Source organism: Motacilla alba, chromosome 1, assembly GCF_015832195.1.
Source record: "Motacilla alba alba isolate MOTALB_02 chromosome 1, Motacilla_alba_V1.0_pri, whole genome shotgun sequence".
NCBI classification, from domain to species: Eukaryota; Metazoa; Chordata; class Aves; order Passeriformes; family Motacillidae; genus Motacilla; species Motacilla alba.
The window spans coordinates 112,005,300-112,031,334 of record NC_052016.1 but is presented as its reverse complement, the minus strand read 5'-3'; positions in this window follow the sequence as shown (position 1 = coordinate 112,031,334).

Genomic DNA, 26,035 nt, shown 5'->3' with positions numbered 1-26,035 from the left:
GTAGCCAGGATGTGGCCCTTAAGCCAGTCTGACTTGCAGGACTTGCAGACTGCCTGCTGGTATGAACCAGCACTGCTCCAGTGGAGCTATGTATTTCTCCAGTTCAGCGTTCGCTAAAAATTTCCCATTAGAAAAATTTGGATTCTCTGCAAAATTTCAATTCTGTATAACAAGGACAACGTTTCAGGCTTTGCAAAAGAATGCAAAGCTGCATCACTGGGGGTACCATAAAGGCTACATTCAAACAAGAGACGTGGTTACGTGACCTAACTATTCCCTGTCTCCCAAAAGATGAGTCCTGGGCACACATTGTCCTCTCTCCTCATCTACAGCCTGATTTAAGGTAGCTCTGTCATATAGACTAGCCAGCTCCCCAGTCTGATAAGTGGGGGAATTCAGGAAGCACTGTAGAGCAAGTCTAAAGCAAAGGCTAAAATCTAAATCTAGAGCAAAATCTTTTGATTTATCCTCAGAGAATCTGTTCTTCCTTATAATTTAAAGCAACCTGCAGACTTATTGCAAGTTGGATTCATTAAATGGGCCAAGAGATCATGAGGATTTAGAGTATCACCTGCCAAATTTTGCTTGTTATCACCATCCTGGAGTATTTGTGGTTTTGTTCTTGTTTGCTACTCATTTGCCAATAAAGTTGCAAAACCAAAGGAATTATCAGTCTGCCCAGACATCTTCAGCCAACCTTTGGAAACCCATACAAGCTTGCATATAGTCAGGAGAAAACTGCAAATCAAATAAGTGAATAAAAACACATCTTGACAACAGAAAATGTATCAAAATGCTACAGTGCAGGACACTGCAAAAAAAAAACACTCACAGAACAAAACATCAGATTATGAAGCAAGTTAACAGCTTTTTTTTTTTTTTTCAGTCTTTTCTTACTCTTTCATTGAGTAAATTAAACCTAACCCAGGAAGTATAGTGGTTTTCCCTAATTTCTGGAAAAACCAGCACAAGGGAAGACAGATTCACAAACACCTGCATTAATTAGTGGAATTCCTGACAACAATGTTTCTGTCAATTGAAGCCCTCAGCACAGGTTCAGACTTTACATGTACACAAATGCAACAGTGCATATAAAAATGCAGAAAAAAAGTAGCAAATTTTTTGGAGTGGGATTTCTTATCTGTAGGAATGGGCTGTCTGCATTTGCCTACTAATGGTTTTGATTCACATAATAGGTTACAGTTCTTTACATTTATACCAGGAGAGCACTGCTATTTAAGGAGAGGAAAGGGAACAAAATTGAAACAGCTGAGAACTTCCTCATGTGACAACTGCCTTTGCTCATTACAGAATATTTTCTCCATCTAAGCCACTCTACATTAAGTTCTACATTAAATTCTCCATCACAGACCTCAGGAAACATTTTGTCGCAGATTTACATTTTCTGCTCTTCAGTTTCTGGTTAATATTGCAGATTTTACTTGAAAGCCAGCTGTTTCTGAGAGCTGCCCATAAAGCTCTCCTTTTTATTCTTTCTGAACTAATATTGCAGAAGTTTCTTGTGCCAAGCACAACAACAGCTTATTCTTCATTGTTCTTCAAATTCACTGTAAATAATAGAAATCCTAAATATAATCATGTGTATCACTCAAGTCTGTAAGCACAGTAACTGTGGTGCCTTGCTGAAGCATCTGTCAATAAACATTTTTGTCAGGTTTAAAGCCTATTCCAAAAGTAAATGCTGAAAAATATCCCATATTTGGCAGTTTAGGTAATAATTCAATTTCCTGAATCTCCCTCTGGCATTTGTGGAGTCCATTCTGTGTCTTTCTAGTCAAAGCTTACTTGTTTTTATATCACTACACAAATGATCAAAGCTGGAGAAAAAGCTTTTAGTCCTACAGAGGATAAGGAAGCTTGTATTTTATCTGACTCTTCATGATGGAACTCCATGCTCAAACTGATCTAATTTTCTCAGATGTAGCAAGAAGGAAAATACCTCAGAATCAGAGCTAAGAAGCTGCTGGCATCACTGGAGAAAAAGTTAAATATGATTGGGAAAAAGATTGTTTATGAATTTAGGTATTAACTTCCTCACTCATTAATATTGTCACTTTTACAATTTGTAAGAATATGCCATTAATGAGAAACATTTGGGTAAAGAAAGTGGGTTGTAATAGTATCTAGTTCTGGGAGTTTCTTTTTTAAATTTCACATTAAGGAATTCTTAATGGAAGTGGAAACAGAAAGTTCAGCTGTCATTTGAAATTGGTTTTTTAAAAAAATATTCCATAATAATTTAGTAAAAAAATATTTTAAACTATTTATTGTGTCAGATGGTCTTCATTTGAACAGGAACATATCATTGGTTATAAGCAGTATGAAGCATGCCACTTCTACTGTCACATCCATGCAATATTTTTCATAGTAGCAGCTCGCCATGTTGTATGAAAAGGAATTTCCTTTGGTGAGTATAAGCTGGCTGTCTCTCTGCCCCACATATATTTGGAAATTAATTTTGTGAAAATGTGCTTTTTGATCTTTCCAGAAACTCAGGTGATGCTGACTGTCCTTTCTGATTTTACCCAAAGTATCAGAGCAATGTATGCCTATGATCTTTGCTGGTGCTTGTTCCCACCTTTCCCACTTTCCTCTTGAATTCAGAATCCTCTGGCAAAATTCCCAGTGTTCCTCCACAACAGGATAATTTTTTTCCTAACCTTCAAATTAGTTTTTCTTAAAAAATAAACAGCTTTCTTGTGTACTTTTCTCCTTGGTTGGTTTCCCTGCAGGTATTTTGTCTAGCAGCCTCCAGCATAGCACAGACTCTAATATCCCAAGCTCGGAGCCCTAAATTTGCTTTTTACTGCCCACTTCTCCTCTGGGGCTTAAACACCACCGTTTTCTGGCTGCTGCAATCTACCTCCTCTGTGACCACATTTGTCATTCCTCCTTGGTTGTGAGCATCAGGAAAAGAGAGTATTGCTCCTGTTCAGACCCTCCACTCCCCTTTCATTAGGGAATGCCAATACAACATTGCTGCACAAAGCCTTGCTTTGCTATTGGAGAGTGGTAGAGTGGTTGTCATCTCCCACAAAGACCCTTCCACTAACTGTTGGTGGAAATCCAAACCCACTGCAGGCAGCTTGCAGCATATCCTAGTGACGAGACCACTCTTGGTCAGATCTTGACCCACACGTCTTCTGTTTGTCACTGGAGCTCGGTGCAGTCAAGCCCTGCCTTCCCACAGAGCACGACTTTCCTTCCTATTTTTACTGCTCATCCCTTTCAGAGACCCTGTACCCACCAAGGTCCCCATGGCACCCGCCACAGTATAACCGTGTGACTGCACACAGGCTCCCAGTTCTCCTTGTGTCCATATACAGACACTGGAGACAAGCCTCCCTTCAGAGCAGACACTAAAACTACACAGTATGAGTTTTTATTTGAAAAAAATATATATGCATTATTTATCCATATGATGATGACTGACAGTGAAGATCAACTGCAAATATTATTCAATGGCAATAGTCTTAAAAATAGCAAAGAAAATATGGATATTCTTTTTTTTCCAATTTTATTTTACCTCCCTCCATATTCTAATTCCAATATTTGTTTATAGTATCAATTTTATATCCAGAGTATGTGGAACAGGATTAGATACTGAAGAGATCCTGAAAACAAAAATATAATTTTGCATATTTTTTTTCTTTTTAAAAGATTTTTCTCAGCTTATAAAAGAAATATTTCAACTTTAATCTAGTATCCGGAAAATGTAAGTCACCCACAGTCATCTACAACACAGAATATAAGTCAAGAAAGGAAAGGGGGGAAAAAGGGATTCTTAAAGCTTTTATAATGAGTTGCTGGAAAATGTCATGCCATTGCCAAAGGAAGCTGTTTTAAACTGGCTGCACTTACAGCATTCCAGCTACAAATCAAAGGAAACCAAAGGAAGCCTGTCCCTAAGTAGCAGCCCCAGTGCAAGCAAGGAGCAACAACAGTAATATCAGGAGGATAACCTTGAGATTAATTTTTTTGTATGATAGATGAGAAATAAAACTCAAAAGTGAAAAAATAGTGCTCATAACAAAAGTAATTTTCAGATATTCTTTTTTTTTTTCTTTTTGGTATTCATCAGTAGAATGCTGAATAAATGTACCTGCATGAGTTATTAACTGGGAATATTTAGAATGGTTGAATGCCATACATCCCTATTGCTTTTAGCTGCTGTACCTTGTTTACTTACTTTCTTCCAATGTCTTGTATTCAATGAAAAGAGAAAGAGAAGCCAAAGCTTAATCTTCTGTATTTGAATAGTCTTATGCTTGTAAATAGGATAATTAGTGTTTGCTTTTCATATGTTTTACAATGCAAAAAGAACTATTAATATTTAGAAAATAGTGTATTTAAAATCATTGCTTATTTCCTTACTATTGATACTAATACTTGACATTACATTCATTCCCATGGCAATCAGTTGTTGCAGCAATATATGCAGGCAACATAATCTCAGAGGGGCAGCTGCCAAAAGTCCAATCAGCTCCTTTGCAGAGTGCGGAAATTGATTAAGAAAAATAGAAGTTCAGCTTCTTGAATTCTCAGTTAGGCAGAGCTATGTTTCATAAATCTTATCAGAAGATATTAATTTTAAAAATACAAATCTGTGTAGAACTGACCCATCAGAATTCTATGTAGAACTGCTCCGGTAATATAGCCAACAAGTGGCTTCACTGCATTTAAATGTGGCACTGCCAGAAACAGGATCCTAACATATAAATTTGGAGACCTAGGAAAAGTGTATGTTTTACTTGAATGGGAGAACACAGATATACACTTAAAACCAATTGTTAATCTGTTTTCAAGTTCCCAAGTGGAAAAAGCAAACAGTGGTAAACTGTCACCCTCATTTGCTGAAAGTGATTTTCACCAACTCTCCGTACTTGAGACATTTTGTTCTCTTGTCAATTGACTTGCTCATTCATATAGACCTTTGCCATCCGGACTGCATTTGCACAGTAAGTTCATATGGGAAGCTATAAACCTTTGCAAAACTCTATTTCTAAATTCAGATTTCTTCAAAACAGTGCAGATAGGAGGAGCCATCACTGGATCAAGGTTCAAGACATCAGTCTTGGCTTTCAAAGAATGAAACATCTTTGTAGCTGGATACCCATAAAATTCATCAAAAGTTTTAGGAACCAGATCCTGACTTCTAATTCCCAAGCATTAAAAAAGTTTAGGACGCAAAACTTGTGTAAATGCCACCAGTCTGCCCCAAAATGGAAAAAAGATGTTTAAACAAGCTATTACATTTCTTTGATTTAACTCTCTTTCAGAATTTAATTTCTATATGAAGCTGGAATTTAGTTTCAAAATTCTGTTGGTTAACTTATTAAAAGTATGGTGAGTCCACCGTGACCTTAAAGTAGGGATTGAATAATGAATAAATGCAGATCAGTCTAGTGTATTCTCTCAATGTTATTGATGGAGGGACAAAAAACATATATACTTTTGTAGGCATAAAAAACATTTAGAGAACTGTCAATTCTTACAGATTCTCTTTTTTAAAATTGCAGTTTTGGATAATTTTAGGAAAAACTGTTTTAGATGCATCCACTTCTATCAAATGCCCTCCTATCTACTCCTGAGGGTGAAGGATTTATATTTTCATGCTGTAAAGCTGAACAATCTGCCAGCGATGGTGGAGATAATCAGCTGCTTCTCTGATAGCCAGCTACATGCACTGAATTTTATTAATGTGCCAATGAAAAGGTATCTCCCTGTTCTGAAGAAATGAGGTGAGTCTACTGATAATTTAAATATGACTCCTTGAGCCTAGTCTGTTCCACATAGAACAGTAGCCTAATATTGTGATCAAAAAAAATCTCCCTTTCGAAATAGAAAATTTTATTGGACTGGGAAATCATGACAATGCACATCAGATTTTACAGCAGTGAGTTCAGCATGCCAATGGTTTATTGGAGGAAAGACAAGTAGCCATTGAATTTAATAATCACACCATCTGGAATCACACAATCACAGAATATTCTGAGTTGGAAGAGATCCACAAGGATCGTTGAAGTTCAATGATCTGGCCCTGCTCATGATCCTCAAGAATTCCACCATGTTCATGAGAGCATCGCCCAAATGTTTCTTGAACTCTGTCAGGTTTGGTGCTGTGATCACTTCCCTGGGAAGCCCATCCCAGTGCCCAGCCACCCTCTGGGTGAAGAACCTTTTCCTGATACCCAACCTAAACCTCCCCTGACTCAGCCTCAGGCCATTCCCTTGGGTCCTGTCCCTGGTCACAGAGCAGAAATCAGTGTCTGCCCTTCCCCTTCTCCTCATGAGGAAGCTGTAACTGCAGTGAGGTCTCCCCTCAGTCTCCCCTTCTCCAGGCTGAACAGACCAGGTGATCTCAACAGCTCCTCATACAGCTTCCCCTCCAGCTTCCCTCTATCCCTGTAAAACAAAATGAAGATATACAGAAAAGAAGAGTAGATGGCGTGAAAGACTAAAAACAGGGCAGATCTTGTATTGTATATTAATACAATAAAATCAATAAAAGTGAAAATTTTTGGTTTCAATAGCAAATTATATCACATAAGACATCTATTTCCTTGTGCTAGTTTATAATCTCTGCAAATATTTTCTTGTGTTTTTGTTTGGGTTTTTTGCTGTCCAAATAACCAATTATTGGTAAGAAGCCAGTTTCAGAAACATTTACTGTTCAGTGTTCATTAAGTTCCTTTTCATATTCCATTTTCAAAACCCATTGTCCAGCTGAGAAAACATTGCCTCTGTGTTCCTTCCATGTACTCAGAATAGATTTTTTTCCAGATCAAAAACATGCACAACCTGACATAGAAGAATGGCCCTTCCCATAAATTTTATTTTTATTTATTTACTCAGATTCATTGACTGAGTTTCTGCCCAATATCAGATTTCCTGGTCTTCACTTAGAAATTATTTCTCTAATACAGAAATTCACTCTTCACTGAACTGTCTAAGTGATTTTCTCAAAGAAAATATCATAATAAACTTTTGTGCTTGGGTTTTATAGGCTACACATGAAGTTCATAATAGCGCTTATTAAAAATTTTCACGTTGTAGAGCAGTACAAAGCCTGACAAATTCTCTTCATTGGGCTATACCAATATGGTATAGCTGTGATCCAGATAGAATGGCATCCCTAGAGCTTTGCTACATTGCCTGGATTCAATACAATGAAAGATGTTATTGATCTAGAAACCTGTGCTTCCTCAGAAGCTTGAATTTGTCCAGAGACAGCCTCAAGCATTTAAGAGATGAAGAAGATCTACAAAGGTCACAGTAGAGGCACAGAAGGATGAGTTATGTTCTGCAAAAATTTAGAGGCTGAAGTTTCAAGGCTATGACAGTCTAAAAAGTTCAGAAATATTACAATCATTAAAGCCACAGAAATACATATAAGAAAATATTTTTTAAAGTAGTTAAAAGATAGACCTTTAAGAGCTAAAGTTCCTCAATGCAGCACTGAATGTGTCTGTGCTCATGGGGCTTGCCCTTGCTAAACTTCACACGGTTGCTGATGGCCCATCTCTCTAAATTGTCAAAGTCTCCCTGCAGGGCCTCTCTGCTCTTGAGGGAGTCAACAGCTCCTCCCCATTTAGTGTTGCTGGCAAATTTAGTATTCCTTTGAGTCCTGTTTCCAAGATGGAGCTCTGCAGAGCCCCACAAGTGGCCGGACACCAGCCTGATGCCATTCACTGTCACTCTCTGTGCCTGATCCACTGCAGTGGCTCAGTTCACACCCTCTCCCTTTTCTATCTCTTTGTTGTGCTCTCACCCATGACTCATGACAATGTGCCAGTCAAAAATGGGACAAGGCTTGTGCCCAAACCAGGGGCTTGTCTTTGCATTCTGCACAACAGCACCTGAAGGGTTCTGTAATTATTACCATGTTACCAAAAAATTATCCCTGTTGCCTGTGAAAACTATTGCCAGCCTGTCACAACACAGAGGCAGTCAATGACATGAACCTCAACGTGAGTGCTGCACATCACAGACCTTCATATCCACAGCCTGACATGGGAAAGGCAACACCAGAGAGGATTTGCTCCTTAGACAATGGCATGTCTAGAAGTCTTAAATCCAAGACATCTAAATCTAAATTGTCTTAGGCACGTCTTAAATCCAAGACAAATTTTTCTACATACTTCAAAGACACATTTCATTTTGAATGCCACTTATGGGCATCTGAATTATACATCTAGTATGCATAATTATTTCTATATGTCTAGCCATAGTCAATTTTAAATCAGGCCATCTTATTTATGAATTTGTCAAAATAATAATCATATTTTGTAAAATAGTATTCAATGAATTAATTTTATGCCATTATTTCTGTACTTATACTCAGCATTTCCTAGCCCTGTTCTAGACTCCACCCTGGTGTATAATTCTCTTTTTATAAAAGATTGGAAGTTTTAGGATCTCTTATTTTTTAGGAGCTATCAAGAATTTTAAATTATGAAATCTCCAAATAGTGTACAGTTTCTCCTTAAGTCTTTTAATATCTTAATGTTTCATAGCTAGAATTGTATTAATCACAACTTTTTTGTTGACTGTTTTTTATGCTTTTGAACCTTGCATAAAATAAATTTCAGCTTTTTTTTTCAGCAGTTAGTAAGTATCTTATTAAAATTGTGAGAGGAAATTTATAAGTTTATTCTAAATAAAATAAGTAGGTCACTGGCAATGCAAATATAATGAGTGGTTGGAAGACAAACCACTTTCTACACTGTGTGTTCTTTGGATTACTTCAGAGCTTCCCCACCTGTGTAAGGTAGAAACTCTTCCTTCTGCCAGGCCAGGTAAGCTGTGAAAGCACATAATTCAAACCTGGACTGAAGCTGTAGTGTGGTGATCCCCCCTTCCTCCTAAACTGTCTCTGAGGTCTGTTTGATGGACACAGAAGTCAGGACTTACTCCATCTTGACAGCCAAGATAGGGGGTGTTTGGCAGCTGGAACTTCTCCCTCTGACCAAGATCAGAGCTTGAAGAATTTGTTTCTGATGCCAAGCAATATGCACCATGATGCCATATCTTCCTATTGAGAGATGAGCTAATTTTACAGACAAAGACAGCAATAAGGTTCATTAAAAGCATCATTTCTTTTACACTCTGTCCTTGTAAGATTAGTAACAAGTTTCTTTTACGTGTGCTGTTGTGATGTCAGAGAACCAGACTCTGTGGCTCAGGAGATCCATTCCTGGCCTGTCTCTCTCCACTGATGCAGACAGACTATAGCTGCCTTTCAAACAGTAAGGTCACTGCCTATTCATATTCTGCAGACTCCCATAGCTTTGATTACACATGTGCTTAAAACATTAGCCCTCTGACCCATACACTGTCAGTGTGCAGTTCAGGATCTACATATTAACAGGTTCAATTACACAGTCCCTCATTTCAAATAAATTCATTTTGTTTATTTTCTGAATTCTGTATCTTTACAATATTTTATAACACCTCAAAATTCATGCAAACAGAGTCACAGCCTTATCAGTACCAACTCCATAAAGTTGTTTATGCATTTGGTACTGGGATAGACAGACTGAATGTGGGAAATTCACAGAAAACAAAACTCTTTCTTCATCTACCCCCTCACACTAACCATAATAAAACAAATAAAATGTTTTAAAAGGAAGAAAATATTGTTTGTAACTCCTGAAACTTAATAGACAGCTCTAGCAGCATATTAATATCAGCTTGTGGCAGTAGGGTCCCTGATATTATCAAACTGAGAAGCTGATAAATTTACAGAGCTCTGCATGTTTACTCTTTTATCTTATTCTATTACTACCTATTTGCCTTTATGATACGCATATACTCAGTTTTCCTTAGAACAAGTAGAAATCCTAGAGAGCTGTAACATGATAATACAAAAAATTGCATCAAAAACCATTTAGAAGAGACCAACATTTTGCTGCAGTCTAAAAGGCCACACACAGCAAAGAGCTGGAGTTCTGCATGCCTGCTACCTAGAGCACTGCACACTACCATGCCCCACACAGTACAACTGGTTTAGGTTTTATATTGCATTTGATATTGTACATTTAAACATGCCCAGAATACAGGGATATTTTTTTTTTATCTGTAGTGGAAATTAACTTTTCAACTTATTTCTACTCACAGGGAGCCCTAGGAGCAGCCTGCTTTGTAGGGGAAGTGGAACATGGGAGCAGGAATAAGAGCAGATGCACTGGCCTCACTTCCCACCCACCAGCTCACAGTAAAGCCAGCAGAGATTGGGGCTGCTGGGGCCAGCCTGAAGCCCAGAGCAAGTCCACAGTGTGTGCCAGGTTGAGCCACCATGGCACACCTGCAGGTCACCTGTACAGCCCAAATCAGCAGCAGACATGGCTAAGAATGGCATAGCTGCATCACAGTTGGAGTGCAGCTCTAGCTGCATTCTAGGATCTGGGGGGAGAGCCACAGCTTAAAAGCAGTTCCTAAGAGAAGATGGACAGCTCCTGCTGAGATCTCACCAGAAGACTTTTCTTGAAGAACACTTTTCACAAATGGGACTCCCACACCATCATTAAGGTCTGCCCTGGAACTCCTGGAGGGGGCATATGCTCAGGGCTCTGACATCCCTCTCTGCTCTGCACAGCTGCGAAAGACAAAAATTCAGTGACTGCTTCTTATTTCTTTCAGCTTTCCAGTTCTTCAAACTTTCCAAACAACAGAGCATGGACTTCAGAAGATGCTGGTTTTCAGTCCGCTGAAATAAAGTGAAGAAGAGATGCAACAAATTCTTAAAACTTTCAGTGCACTACTGGTTTTCATCAGACATACTTTTTCATATCAGTTCACTAAAGCAGGACATTTATAAATATTTGGTGAAAGAAACTGGCACCTTCCCACTTAGAGGGGAGTCTTTCTAATTAGGCGTATGAAATAGTCAGAAAAGAGATGGGAGAGCAATAGATTCTTGGGAGAGATTGTTTGGCATTTTCTAAACTAGAGAAGTTTGTCAGTAGATTAGATTAGCTTGGTGAAGGCAAAAAATGGGATATAGGTTTAAGGGGTAACTGAAATGATTTACAGGAAATATTTGAAGAAAAATAGTGAAAATTGTAGAGTAGGCAACAAAAGCAGGAGAAGTACATGGGTTGTTACTCTGCTTTCTTGTGTCCTACGGGGAAAACTGGCTCAGGAGGAGGAATGACAGGAAGCAAGTGACTCTTCAGCTTCAGTGGTGGAGGACCAGATCCTGCAGTGCAACGCAAGGAGTGTGTGTGCACACAGACAGGTCTGCAGCTGCTTCTCTCCCACCTATAAAAATCACACATAACTTCAAGTGGAGTATGCAGAACCTTGAGCAATGGCAGGGAAAAACAGCCAAATACTTAAGCTGACAATAATGGGGGTATAGGTTTTTTTCTGAGCATCTTAAATCACTCTTGCGTCAGCAAGATCTATCGGTTGATTTTTTTATATGGAACTTCTTCAAAAAGCTTTATTGTGAACTCCAGACAATCAAGTCTTGTGATTCTTAGTTGAAAGGCTTATTGTCCAGCCTTTAAGTATATTAATTGCTTTTGGAAAGCTTTTCAAGAAGTATGAACACAGGCCCTAGAAATCTTTCTTCCCTGAAATCCAGGAACTTCATTTCTGGTTCATACAGTTTGTAAAGAGCAGCATACCTTCTGATCTTATTTCTTAAACAACTTAAAGTAACTCCAGACTCTTTAATGGGGTTACTTCAGATAGAAATTGCTGGCAGTAAGACTGAAAGGAAAATGTGTTACTATATTTCTTCCTTCATAAGTCAAAAGGAAAATATGAAACTGTACTTACACTGAAGTTTGTAGGCTCTGTTAAAGCCCTCAAAACAAGATTGTGTGTTCATTGTATATTCCAGTTAAAAGTATTTTCTATCTTACTGCTGGGACAGGTAGAGAAGGAAGCTAGCCACACTTAGCTATGTGAACATGAAATTAACATCTTTGTAATTTTTTCAATTATATAGAAAAGGTGTAAAGGGTGTACCTTTATAACAGTACATTCTTAAACAGGAAATTAAGAACTTTTCTCTCCAGATTTTGTGTGAACATCTTCATTACAGTATTTTTCTGAGAACTCAGCAGGCAGTCTATTTTAGTGAGAAGGGGTCTAAAAAAATGTTAACAGAATTATTGTAGCTACAAGACCAATTATGTAAGTACCTAAAACATAGCAGATTTATGCAAATGTTTTAAAGCCTTTTAAATATTAAAATATTAAAGTACATTTTAAGAGAAAAAAATATTCTTTTTTCCTCTATATAGATAGAAGAAATGAATTTCTATGCTGAAGTCTATAAAAACTCCTAATCCAACCCTTCAGAAACAGTGTCAGTAGCAATTTTTCAAGGAAAAGGTAGTTTAAGAGTGTAATACACAGGATTATTAGCAAGCAACTATTTTAAACCCCTTTTGTCCTTTGTGGCCGTGCATTACATCAGATTAATTCTTTTACAGTAACAGGTAAGATTCTCTTCTGTCTCTTTTTGGGGCAGTGTAACCCTTTAGTGTCCAGGTCTTGTGCCATTTCATTGTGATGTGAAGCTGCACCAGAGTGGCCACCAGTTGTGTCAGCCAGGGACTCTGCTGTGCATTCCCAGCACTTTCATCCAACAGGTTTGGCTGAGAAGGACAACTGTGGCTCTTCCATCATATGGGGTATGCTCAGTTGCATATATAGATCATCTGCCCAAAATACTTGAATGGACAGTATTTTTGTTACTTCAAACTTCACTTGGATAGCAATTTACTGACTGTAGCACCTTGCTTTTGGAGTTGTTGGCTATGTAGTACCCTTTCTTGAATGGTAAATTTATGGACAAATTTTTTATAAAGAAAAACATTCTTGCAGTTATTGAAAAAAAAACCTGCAAGACAACAAAGTCATCAGCACAGCCAGCAAAGTCTGTCAAAAAAAGCTACAATGATGGGGAAGGGTCTTTAGGGAAAGCCATATCAGGAGGGGCTGAGGTTACTCAGCCACTTCAGCCTGGAGGAGACTGAGGGGACACCTCATTGCAGTTACAATTTCCTCATGAGGGGAAGAAAAGGGACAAGCACAGATCTCTTCTCTGGGGTGACAGGATCAGACAGAAAGGCATTAAGCTGTGTGTGGCAAGGTTTAGGTCAGAGAGTAGATAATGGTTCTTCACTCAGAGGGTGGTTGGGTGCTGGAACAGGCTCCCCTGGGAAGTGGTCACAGCAGCAAGCCTGACAGAGCTCAAGAAGTGTTTGGACAACTTTCTCAGGCACATGTTGTGACTCTTGGGGTTTTCTTGTGTAGGGCCAGGAGTTGAACTGCAAGGATCCTTGTGGGTCCCTTCAAACTCAGGATATCCTATGATTCAATGACTCTTTCCACCAAGCCATGAAGGATGTTAACTATACACTTCTCACTGTGATTGAACCTGACAAAATGCTATGTGCTGTGTAGAAAACATTCAATGGAAGCATACTGAGCAGAATCAATAACACCAGAATACTAAACACAAAATACATAAAACAAATTGAGATTTTTTTTTTCCAACCCTCTTTTGGTCAGTGACTTTAAAGAGACGAGGAGGCATTCTTGGACCACTGCAGGGATTCTTACAGCTGACTTTTCATGCATTCCATCAGCACTCTCCCCACAGAATAACTAATCTTCAGTAATTGTAAATGCATGGAAAGAAGAAAATCCACAGATTACAGGGAAGAGGGTTTCTTAAGGGATAGAAGAACTACACAGCTAGAGAATTCATATCTGAACATCCTATATTCTTTTCTACCAAGAACAGTATTTGCATTTGAAATATTTTGCTATCAGCAAAATAGCTCCAGTTTTTGCCCCCTCAGCCTGCCTTTTCCAGCTCCAAGGGCAGGCCAGACTTTCCTGCTACCCCTCTGTGTTGTATCTGACACTTTGCATCCCAGCTAACACAGAAGGAGACGTAGCAATTTCTCACTGTACCACAAGACTCTCTGTTTGTCCCTTAATGTAAGGGTGCAATGAACTATGATTACCATGTGGGAATCCTTTGGTTTATGGGCTTAACCAGAATAAAACTAAGTAGTGCTAGGGACCAAACATGGAAAAGAACAGGTTATGTGATATGTACAGATATTTTCCTCTCTTTAGAATATCATTTCATGATGTGAATAGGAAAATCAGTGGGATCCACAAAATCCATTTCTTGTTTAAAAGTAAGGATGAGTTACTTTGATTTATTATAGCACAGCAAACATCCACTAATTCAAAAAAGGATGGAAATTCTAGGAAAGTTTCTTATAATGCAAAGAAGTTAAATGTATAATAAGGTGAATGTCATGGGCATAACTGTGACACTCCCACTGAAAAGTGAGCTTTATGGGGTGACTCTGCCATCAGAGTCATGATAACCTCATAGATATACACAAATGTCAGTTTGTGGCATATGGATTTATACATTCTGATTTATACCAGAATGGTGTAATGCCTCTATATATTCCTCTAACACTGAGGAATCAAAAGTCAAATTTTGCAAAATGTGGTGTCATGTATATTGAAAAGTTTGTCCATAGCTTTGATTAAAAACCCATTTTCTAGAAAAATCAGAAGCCAAGTTGTTACTTTGGAACAATTTCTCTCCTCTTTCCCAGGTGCCCCCCACAAATAAAGTGTCAGAAGACATATTTAAATTCTTAGCAACCAAGCAGGAATAACAATTTCTTCACAGTATTTAAACAGTAAATACAGCAGTTTTACAGATTAACTCTTAACTAGGATAATCAGAATAGGTGTAACATCCAGATTAATTTTTATAATGCAGAAGTCCTTATTTAGTATGTCCAATCTGATTGCTATCATGCCATCAAGAAAAATAAACATATATAAAAATCTAAATTCACAGATTGCTATTCTGTTGTAATATATTTATATTTTCCCTTTCACTCAGTGCAAATCAGTGGGATACTGGAGAAACTTTTTTGATATAATGTCCAGCATTAAATTAAATTAAATACTCACTATTTAAATTTATTGCAACAGATGACATTGCCAGCTATCCAATTATTTGAGTACTATTTGCCACAATATAATTTGAAAAACAAAAACCCTTGTATGCAGGCAAAGCAGTTAATAATTGCGCAGCAAATTAAACCTTTTAATGCAATACTCAAAGTCAGGAGTATAAAAAAAAGCATCTTCTTTCAGACCAGCATGACACTGCAGCTAGTACCAAGTATTCTTTTCCCTGTTCATACCAGTGACCTCTTTTTCCTTGACATTCATCTTACTGCATTGGAAATGGATTACATTCCTTCTGTACAGTGCTGTTGGCATTGCTTTACATCAGCTGTTTGAAAAACCAGGCACCACTTTTCTGTTAAAAATACAGATTTAAGGTACCCAGTTGCCTGCACAGTAAGGGGAAAGTCCAGGAGACACTCAAAAAGCTCATGCCAGCTTGGCCAATACAACTTGCCAAGCTCCTCATGCAGCAGGATGTGAATTGGACAAGGCAGCAATTTTGTGGAAAATCTTAAAAACCAAGCAGCCTACATAAACAGCTTCACGAATCTGAGAAGCTAAGAGGGGAGAATGTAGAATATAACAACCCCCACACAAAAACTCTTCTTTGAAAAACATTGAGTCAGAGCTGGCTTCTTAAGCTACCATAAAAGTAATCAAATGCATAGCAAGGAAAATAAATGCAAGAAAAACTGACTGTCCTGGGATTTCTATTAAAACAAATCAATATAGCATATGGACATAAAATTATATTTTTCCACTTCACGATGAAAGCAGAGATTTCTCAGATGCCTTCTTAATAAGACAGCTAGCCTCTCCAGTACCAGAAACCATTTTGCTTGAAGACGTCTGCATGTTTAAAGATATGAACTGTAAATAATTAGAGAGGTATCTGTGCAAATAACCAAATTCATCATCTGGAAAATAGACCCAGTAATATCTTGAACACCTGCATTTGTGATCTCTGCTGGGGATGCAGGGTGTGATTCTCCTACAGGATGTCTAAAATGATCTGTCTTAGCTCTAAGAAAGAATGAAGATGACATCCAAAAGATAGTCATCAAAAGACCTTGTACAGTGTTGTATTAAAAATATACCTCTAAAACTTGTGATTAACTATTTCTTTAAATCTACAAGAGTTCCATCAGGAATTTAAGGTGGAGAATATAACTTTATTAGTCATGTCGTGCAGTTGAGTTATATTTGCTAGACCAGCTGTAACTGGGTACTAGAGACAAAGCTAAGAGCTTGTGATGAAATTTAATATCTGGTGATAAGCTTCACAGGCCTTTCCTCCTGGGTAACAACCCACCTAGTTTTTTAATCACTTCCTAACAGTAATTTTGCTGGAAGGTGTGAATATGCCTGCATGCTTACAGAAGCACTGAAGCACCTGACTGACATCAGACCAGCCCTAGTCAGCATGTCAAGAAAGATACAGTAACAAAGGCTGAAAATTATTATATTTCATACTGTCAATGCAATAATATTTGTGCTTGTGTCCATTCTATGGTGCTGCTACTCAATGTATTCACCAGGAATTTAGGAATTAATCTTTAGTTCCTGCATTTAGTAGAGAAGGAAATTCACATCACCAGTTCTATTGCACGCCATCCTGGTTGTCTGTACAGAAACACACATTGAGAAGGATCAGGGAAAATCTGACTATGCTCCAGTTGTTCCATTATTTTCTGTTCCATTTTCTTTCCACCACCTTTACTACTGAAGGGTGTGAGTGCTATTTACAGTGTCCAGACTCAGTAGTGATCTCTTTCACACAAACACCCCCACAGCTGGACTTCATACCTCTGCTCTGAGAGAACCTCCTTGTCCCCCCATTTGGATGCTGAGCCATCCAAATGCCCTGGGTTTGCATTAGGTCACTGTCATTTCTTTTTTCCAAGCCATTGTCATTATACAGCACAGATATTAATTTTAGGGAATCAATTTTCTCCTTAGTTTAACATTAATAACAGCCCTAAATCCCTTTTTTTCTGCAAACTACAACTGATTACAAAGGGTAAATCAAACAAGATTTTAGCAAAGGCTCTTTCCTTTAGTCAAATGTCAGAATTCTTCAGGAGAAATCATAGTTTAAAATGTAGTTACCTATTTTGTTTTACAGTTTGATTGTTCTCCCAGGGAAAACTAGAAAGGAAAAATAAAGCTCTAGAAAGATTTAACATCACCTTAGTGAAATTTCAAATGGCACTAAATTAGTAGGAGTTGCAAAAAGTAATGAAAACTGACAAGTAGCAAGGTAGATATTGCTGAAACTAAGCACATTATTCCTTTCTTGAATTATATTTCTTTTAGCTAAATGTGAGCTACATCACGAATACTTCCCACTGATTTTACTATATTGTTATATTTTATCACAGATAAATGTTGCTCTATATATTGTACCACAGCACAGAAACTGCTGATCTATGCATGGTGCATAAAATAATCTTAAATATTTAGGATGTAGGAAGTTTGAAAGCTGCTGGATTGAAGGGAGCCTAGGAATGTCATTGGACAAAAAATTAGGCTTCAGTTTGCAATGTACTTTGGGTCTACTTATGTAAAGGCTTCATGCCAGAAACAACAGAGCTGAAATTCTCTTTCTAAATGATTCTGTCATTTGGATTTTCAGCCTGATGGGTATCAGGCCTCTCTGCCCTTCCCTTTACCATAAATAAGCAGGAGATAGCAGCTAGATGTATATACATGTAAGGGGGGTGCAGCATAGAAAGGACAATAGTGATACGGGAAAAAAATGAACATATTTTTTCATTAATATATGCAAAGAGTAAAAGTAACTGCAGCTACTCTAAAATTTAGTCTATTATAGAATAATTAAAAAAAAATGAAAAACGAACCAATCTATTGAGGGGAATAGGATTGTTTCAGGATTTCTGCAGAGAAGGCTGAGTTCAAAGCATTATTCAGCGCTGGCCACGGATGTCCAGGTGGGGTGTCAGCATGTGGCTCTGATGCCAGAGACATCAGACAGACCATGTCACAGAGCTGTGCCACCATCCGCAGTGCTGGTTCGGGCCAGCAGTGAGTGGGGCGGGCAAGGGGAAGGCTGGGCTGAGTGAGGGCCAGGCCAGAATGTGTTTCTGAGGCTGAGGGGAGGTAAGGGGCTCTGGGCAGTACCCTGAGGAGGGCAGGTGCTGCCCTCAGCTGAGTGGAAAGGTGCCCGGAGCTGTCAGCCACGGTGAGTGTCCAAGGGGCTTTGGGGATGTGGTCCCGTCCCTACAGCACTCACCAACCTCAGCCAGGATGCCTCTGAGCTTCCACATCCCCTCTCACTCACATTCCCAGGTCCTTGTGTCTCCTGCCCCTACTGTCCCAGCTGCCTTATCCGTGCCACCCAGCCCAGCTGAGCCCCTTCCCTCCTCCTCCTCCAGGTCATGGCTGGGAACATCACCCAAATCCTGATGGTGCTGAGCATCCTGCCATGACTACTGGGGGTAGGTGACCAGAAAGAGAATGTCACACAAGACTTCTTGCATAGCAGGAGGAGCAGCAAACCCAGGAGATGGCTTGGCTCCTGGAGGAGATGAAGCAGAAGGGCCAGGAGTCACCTAGACTCAGCCAGGGAAGTGTGCTCCTCTCTGCCTGCCAGCACTGGTTCTTCTGGGCCTCTGCGAAAATCCTCCGGGTACTTTTTGGCCCCTACTGGCTGCCCAGGCAGAGCAGCACCGGCTCTGACAGCAGCAGCCGGGGGGAACTTCCAGTAGTGCTGAGAGGAAGAAAATTAACAGCAGGGCACTCTCGGCTGGACAGTGGAATGGATCTGCTGAGGAGAAGCTCCTACCTCCATGCCACAGAACGTGCTGTGATTCCTCCTCTCTCATGTGGCAAACACAATAAAAGTCAGATCCTGACTCCTGCACAGTCTCTGCACGTGCTCTAAGTTGTAATGGCCTTAATGCCAGCAGGCACAGGAAGGACCCACCTTTTGTAAATACATTAATTATTTTTTTTTGTTTTAAAAATCCTGTTTCTGTGAGTGTTTAGGCAAGACTTTATTGGGAAATGTTATCCCCTGACTCCATCTTCCACCTTTAACAAAGAGATGAGGCTTGTGCTCAAATTTACATTGGCAGTGGCTACACTGATGCTAAGATATTCAGCACCTCCTCCTTATGTTCTTTCTTTTCCCCATTTTTCACAGAAAGTGATATTCCTGGAATGAGGATTTTTGTTGAAGTGAAAGTGAGTTTTCACTTTCTTGACCTTTTCCTGCTTCATCATTATGAGTAACTGCTTAATTTTATAATGTGTGCAATATAAATTTAGATCTATTTGCAATTGCAAAATCCAAAAGTTTTGCAATCCTTGGAAATGATCACGAGCCTCTTCGCTCATGCTCAGATTTCCATCCAGGTGAGCAGAATCATTCTTTGTTGAAAGGACAGTATCAGTTTTGTATAAAAGAGATGACAATGAAGAAAATGCCTCTAGAAAACATAGGCAAGAAAACCAGCCAAGAGCTGACATTGCCTCAGGAGAAAACTGTTTTCTTCAGAGCAGCAGGAATGGTGTCTTTACAGCTGGGGAGTTCCAGTGCAGTGCTCCTGCCAAGTGCAGGGAGAATTGCCCAGCCCCAGGAGCTGCTGGGCTGCAGCTGGGTCACCAGACTGTTCTCACTGCCCCCTGCCCTTCCTGTCACTGCCCTTTAGGTAGCAGCTGGTTGCCATCTCCAGAAGCAGTCACAGCCTCCTGGCTCCATCCCAAGGATCCAGTAGAAGGCTGAAGAAGAGAGCATCCCCTGGGCTTGGGCCAGCCTGCTGGCCTCCTGTTGAACAAGGCTGGTTAAAGAATAATAAGCAGCAAGGCTAAAAAAAAAAAAAAATTAAACCAGCTTTAAATAGTGCATCCTGTTTTCTGTAGAATCTCTCCAAACTAAAGAGGAAGAAAAGCATGCTTGATAGGCAGTGCAGTCACTTCATAGGGAACTTCTAACCACAAATTATCCATTAGGGTAGGAGACCTCTGCTTTCCTGAAGCCATCCTGAACTGGGTTTGGAGACCTATCTAGTGAAGCATTATTTTTCGGCCTGGTTTAAGTAGCCAAGGATGATTACCATCCAGCTGCTATTTACCTAATTTTTTGAGATTGTACTTCTATGTCAAAGGTTATGTCAGCTGACTTCTTCTGGTGACTGCTTTTATTGAAAACTATGTCTCATGACATTAAGTGAAAAGCCATGCAGGAGAAGGAACATTAGCAACCACACAGAGTATTAACTTCTAATATAGCATTGAGCAGCTTTTATGAAATACAGGCAGCTGATTCCAGAATGTTAATTATTCTTGTTTCAGATGAAATTAAAGCTAACAAAGTACCAATGTAATTTTGTAGCTGTAACAAGTAGCTTGAAAACATCATTCTTTCCTAAAAGACAACTAATAAAGTGCACATGTGCAGCAAGCAAACAGTACTGTTGAAGGAAATCTATTTAACCATTTTTTTTAAAAGTCACCTTTCATCTGCTCCCACTTCACAGTGCTTAGATTTTTTTTTTAGTCCAACATCTATGTGCTATTCTGATTTTCTGTACATTCTCCATTCCTGTTGCCTCAAGTTCATCATTACTAAGGTAACCTCTCTGGAGAAAATCTGCTTTTGTAGGATTATAACATAGATCCTGTTGTATTCAAGTATAAAATAGCCTTGCATCTCACTGAATCAGTAGTCACTGAAATATTCTGTGAATACAGAAGAGGCCTAAGAGGAGACAGATAAAAAAAGAAAACAGAATGGCACCTGAAAAATTTTACAGAAAAAGGCTTTTTCAAATGACTGAAGTCCAGAAAATATTAACTAGAATGAAAGTTTAGTGCAGGAAAATAATAGACTTGTGTCTCTCTACTTAACAATATCTTAGATTTAGTAATTCCTTAGGTTTTCATTACATGGTACTAATTTAATTGGAAATTAACATGAATATAGCATGCATAACATGATTTAAAATATTCTGCTGTAACTAAGCATTTTTGAATGTGCCTTGTTGAATGATAATTTTCAGAAACTATTAACTGGTGACTCCAACAAAAATATATTGAATCCTGAATGTACTCTTATCATTAAGTGTTGTATTATTTTCCCCACTGAAAGCTTCCAGTATTCAAAATAAAAGAAAATATTTTTTCTAAATTGTAAAAATTTGGGAAAAGCTTGTTTACCCAAAAAGATATTTCCTCAGTTTTGGTGTAACTGAAATATAGTTCCTTGTTCTGAGTGACCATAGACTGTAAACTAGACAAGGACAAAGGTGCATATCACGACAATGTATAGACATAGGGAATAATAAATATTACTCTTTAATTTTAAAAAACCAGAGTACTGCAGAAACAGCTATGTACTGCATTAACTGCAATATATTACTTTTCCTACAAGTTTTATTGTGCTGTAAGTAGGTACCAATATGGGAAATAGTAAAGGTAAGAGGATTTTGAGAAAGCTGGAAAAGCAGGCCTTAGAAACAGAAAGAGCAGAGAAAATTTGAACTAGCTGCAGCTGCAAAGTCTGAAGGTAGAAAAAGTTACAATAGTATAGCAAGCAAAGACATGAAACAATAGCTTCAGTTTTAGGCTTGGCTGAGATATACTTTAAGACTGCAGAAAAATGTGCTTAGCAAGATAGTAGAAGGTTTTAAGCTTAATAATGGATTATTGTGTATTGTTAATGGAAAGAATACAAGCAAGCATTGTGTGAAGCAGGTGTACATGTGCTTCTAGTGACTGGCTGGAACAACTGCCTGTAACCTTTAGCAATATGCTATTGGCTAGAAAGTTTTTTAAATGCTCTGTAACAAAGAAATCTTTGGCTGCTGCTGGCTGTGCAAGAGCTTTTGCCATCCTCCTATTATCTCAACCATGTAATGAGGCTGATGCTGCAAATAAAAGCTCAAGGAATGTATCCCAGCAGTCCCATCCTGTGAAATAAACTCCCCAACACATACCATGAGTATTTTAGGAGGTCCATATATTAAGTAATTGTGGTTTGCTGACTGCCTTTTTAAAAGTTCCATTTTGAAAACTGGGGTCTGCAGCTTTAAAGCAGATGACTGTTACCTTTAAGCCGATAACAAGGGAAAAAATATGTCTAGGTCATTTGATTCAGTGAATTTGAGCAGTATTCTTAATGATAATATAAGATGGAGAGGAACTTTTTACAAGAGCAGATGATGATGAGGGCAAACGGCTTCAAACTGAAAGAGGGCAGGTTTGGATTAGATACTGGGGAGAGATTCTTTACTGTGAGGGTGGTGAGGCACATGAACAGGTTGCACAGGGAAGCTGTGGATGCCCCATCTGTGCAAGTGTTCAAGGCCAGGCTATGTGAAGAACTGGACAACCTGGTCTAGTGAAAGGTGTCTCTGTCCATGGCAGGAGGGTTGGAACTAAAAGGTCTTTAAGGTTCCTTCTAACCCAAATATTTCTATGATTCTATTATATATCCATATTAATTTTAAAAAACTTTCTCTGATGGGAAGCATTTAATGGTCTTCAAGAACTAATTCTACAGTAAAATACTGTACAATATACTATAGAGTAGTCAGTGAAATAGCAAATCTAGCTATGAATGATGAAATCTGGGGGACAAAATCCCTGGGGAAAAAAGAAACAAGAAAGAAAAGACAAAGCCACCTTTAGGAGACTTTTTATGGTATACAGTACACCACATAGTTACTGCTATGGATTTGTATTTTTAGTGAGTGCTAAAATGCTTCATGGAGATTTGAAATATCAATAAGAAATAAAATGGTTTGTACAGGACATTTGCAGCTCACTTCAAGATCTGATCCAAATAATTTTTTTCCACAATATATTTTTCTGGAGCAAGTGTTCCTGTCTCTTGCTATTAACATTTATTCTTAAATCCTTTAATTTTATGGTTTTTTTTATTGAAAAGTTTGGTTTGACAATCCAAACATGTAATATTTTATTCATGAATAACCATAACATGGAATGAACAAAATCTTGATGCAACAGTTTCATTGAAAGATATTTTGGCTATGTATTATCTAAATACAGTATATCTTTTGGAGTTGAATTTGCTTATTTAATATAAAGCAGGATCTACCTTGAAAATTTGGGCAAGGAATCCATAACAATTTGAAACTTTGTTTGGCTTTTCATGATCAGTGTATCAGATTCTTAGGTACTTTAAGACTACCCAAACCTCAAAGAATGTATCATAGGAGGGGATTAACTTTTCAGCCAAGTTTTCTCCACCATGAATGATGACTATGTAGAAATGGATTGAAAGTGCATAAGAAAGGAAAGTCCAAGAAGGCCATAAGATATCATCAAACTCTTTGATATATTAGTTTAAAAACAATTTGGAGGGGAAGAGAGGAAGTAAATTCAGCTATTGGAGGTTATCAGAAATTACTTAAGATAATTTCACAGAGTAGTAAGGAACATTCTCATCAGATTTCTTTGGCTTTTATATTCAGTTTTAGTTGCTAAAGGACTCAAGATGATAAACTGTACTAGAAGTCTCAGATAACATTTCTCTCTGTTCTTCCTTCTTGCATGCACATTTTAATGTAGCCCAGGTTACAGTAGTAGTAATGGTAATAATAAATGGCAGAATGAAACTCTAATTAAAAAATTCTTTTCAAGGACTTCAAAATTTAAAGGTATATTCTTTTTCCTGATACAGTTCATCTCCTCTAAGAAGAGTTTTTCTTGTTTTGTTTTTTTTTAATTATAATGATCAGTTCAACCTTTCTTGCCCTCTGTATCTCTTATCTCTTTGAAAAGGAAAACAGCTGTGCCTTTTTATGTCTGTCAGTAATTATAAAATAAAAGTGTATGCAATTACTATATATTCTGATAAAATTATGTATAATTTCTGTATGTTTTTAGAGTATCTTAAGATTCTCTTCTTGTATCCTTCCATGTTTTGAAGAAAACGCAGTAAGTACCTTACATTATCTCTATGAGTACGAGGACAGCTCCTCTGCTGATAAAAGTGAAATGCTCACCATGTTCCAGGTGAGTGTCTATTTGATTCTCGAGCAAAGGGCCAAGTCTGCTTCAGAGGCATCAAGTTTTCCACAGAGAAACCTTGGGCTTTGTGATGAGTATAAAATGTAATTTCTGAGATGGCAGCTCAGACAGCCCAAGCATACGAGCATATACAAGAGGTTTTGAGTCAGAGGTACCACAGAGTAACAGGAACAGAATAACAAACACAAAATAACAAATAAAACCAGAATAGCAAAAACAAAAGATATACTGCAGTTAGATAATACATAGCACAAGCAAAAATTAGATTCATTCAAATCTGGCTTGTGCAAAAAACGTGTTCTTGCTATTAATTTTGGTCATACCCTCTGTCATCTTTCTGTCTCATGGCTGAATGCAGTTTAAAACAATTTTTTGCCCTTAAGGGTAATGTCATTGGTGTTACAAATCTGCCATGAATCACAGTGGCATTATACTTTCTTCTACAGACCTAAAACCAGAGGTCTAAATTTTACTGCCAAGGATCAACAGGATATGCAGTGCCATGAGTTTGTACTTAATGAGCTTCCAATGCCCTTTCTTTTCTCCTCATGCATGCATTAGGGAATCATTATACTTCCCAAAACGTTGGCCCAGAATTCCATCCCAACATCAAAAACTCTAGAGGCACCTTGCAAGCAGTGTACTAGAGAGAAAATCAGTCTGAACTCTGTGTAGACTGTACAAGAAAATCCAGTAAACATGTACAAGCTGTACACTAGTTGGGTTGCTATTTTTTTTCATGCTGGTTAAAATGGCTGATTTTTCATTGTCATTGCTGTCTGGTTATTCAAGGTTCCACTTCTAAAATTGACATTACTTCCTTCATGAAACAGTCAGTTGATAAGCTAGGGAAAAACTGTCAGAATTCTTCTCTCTAACTAAATAGAATTTTTTGTATAATTAAAATTTTAATTAGAGCCGTCTCAGGTGCTTCAATGTCTTTGCCTCTTTGAGGGGAAGGGGGAGAGAGAGAGCCTGATATGTTTCTAATAGTTAAAAATTAGGAAAGTGGGTTTGAGGAAAAGAAACTTCAAAGTGCACAACGTAGAAAGACCCAGTTCTGATTTGTCAAATTAAAATTAGCAGAGAATATGTTATATTTACATTTCATACTCTTTGAGAGCAACATTTCCGAGAGTGCCTTGCAGTGAGGAAGCACCAGTGGCATCTCTGTCAGGGCTGAACACTCTGCTCTTTACCCATCCATCTCTCTGGAAATGCTTTCTTTTTGTGAAAGAAAGCTTTAAAGTATATTTGCAGTAATACAACCTACACATAATTTTTATGTCTGCAGTTGCCTTTTTTAATAGATTTCCAGTCCTCCAGGGCAATCCTTCTAGATGATATTGCAGTCAAATCCATTGCTGTATCTATAATATCACTGCCTCTTTCACAGATATTCTAGGTTCTCCTGTGTCTCTTCCATTATTGCTCAGCCTTAAAGCTGCTTCAACACCAGAATGAATTTACCCTTTTATTACTAGACAAAACTGCTGCTATTCTTCCCATTATTTGAACAGCTATTGAGCTGCACAAATGTCATCAACTATGGTTCAACCAATAAATCATGAACTTGAAAATATTAAGCACTGCTAAATATACTCTGGTACATTTGAAGGTACTGTTTCAGTAGTTCTACCTTATTAAGCCTGAGAGCATCTTTTTATTGTTGCCTTGAATTTCTAGCAAATGTATAATCTCCGCAGTCCATCCAAGGTTCTTCATTTGGGATTTATTTCTAGAAAATCTTCAGAGCTGCATTCAACTATGTGAGAACCAGTGTTTATTTAATTTTGTTTTCCATTGACTGTTTTGAAACCTAAACTTTCAATTTCTTAAGCACATTCACAAATATTAAAATAGTTATTTAGAAAGATAAGCCCACAATCTTAGCTGAAAGATGACCTTTCCAACATCAGTCCAAATTGTCCACTCTCGTCCATCAGATCCTTGCCTCAGATGACTGAAATTTTAACAAAAGCAGACAAATATGACCTAAACCCTTGAAAGGATTAAT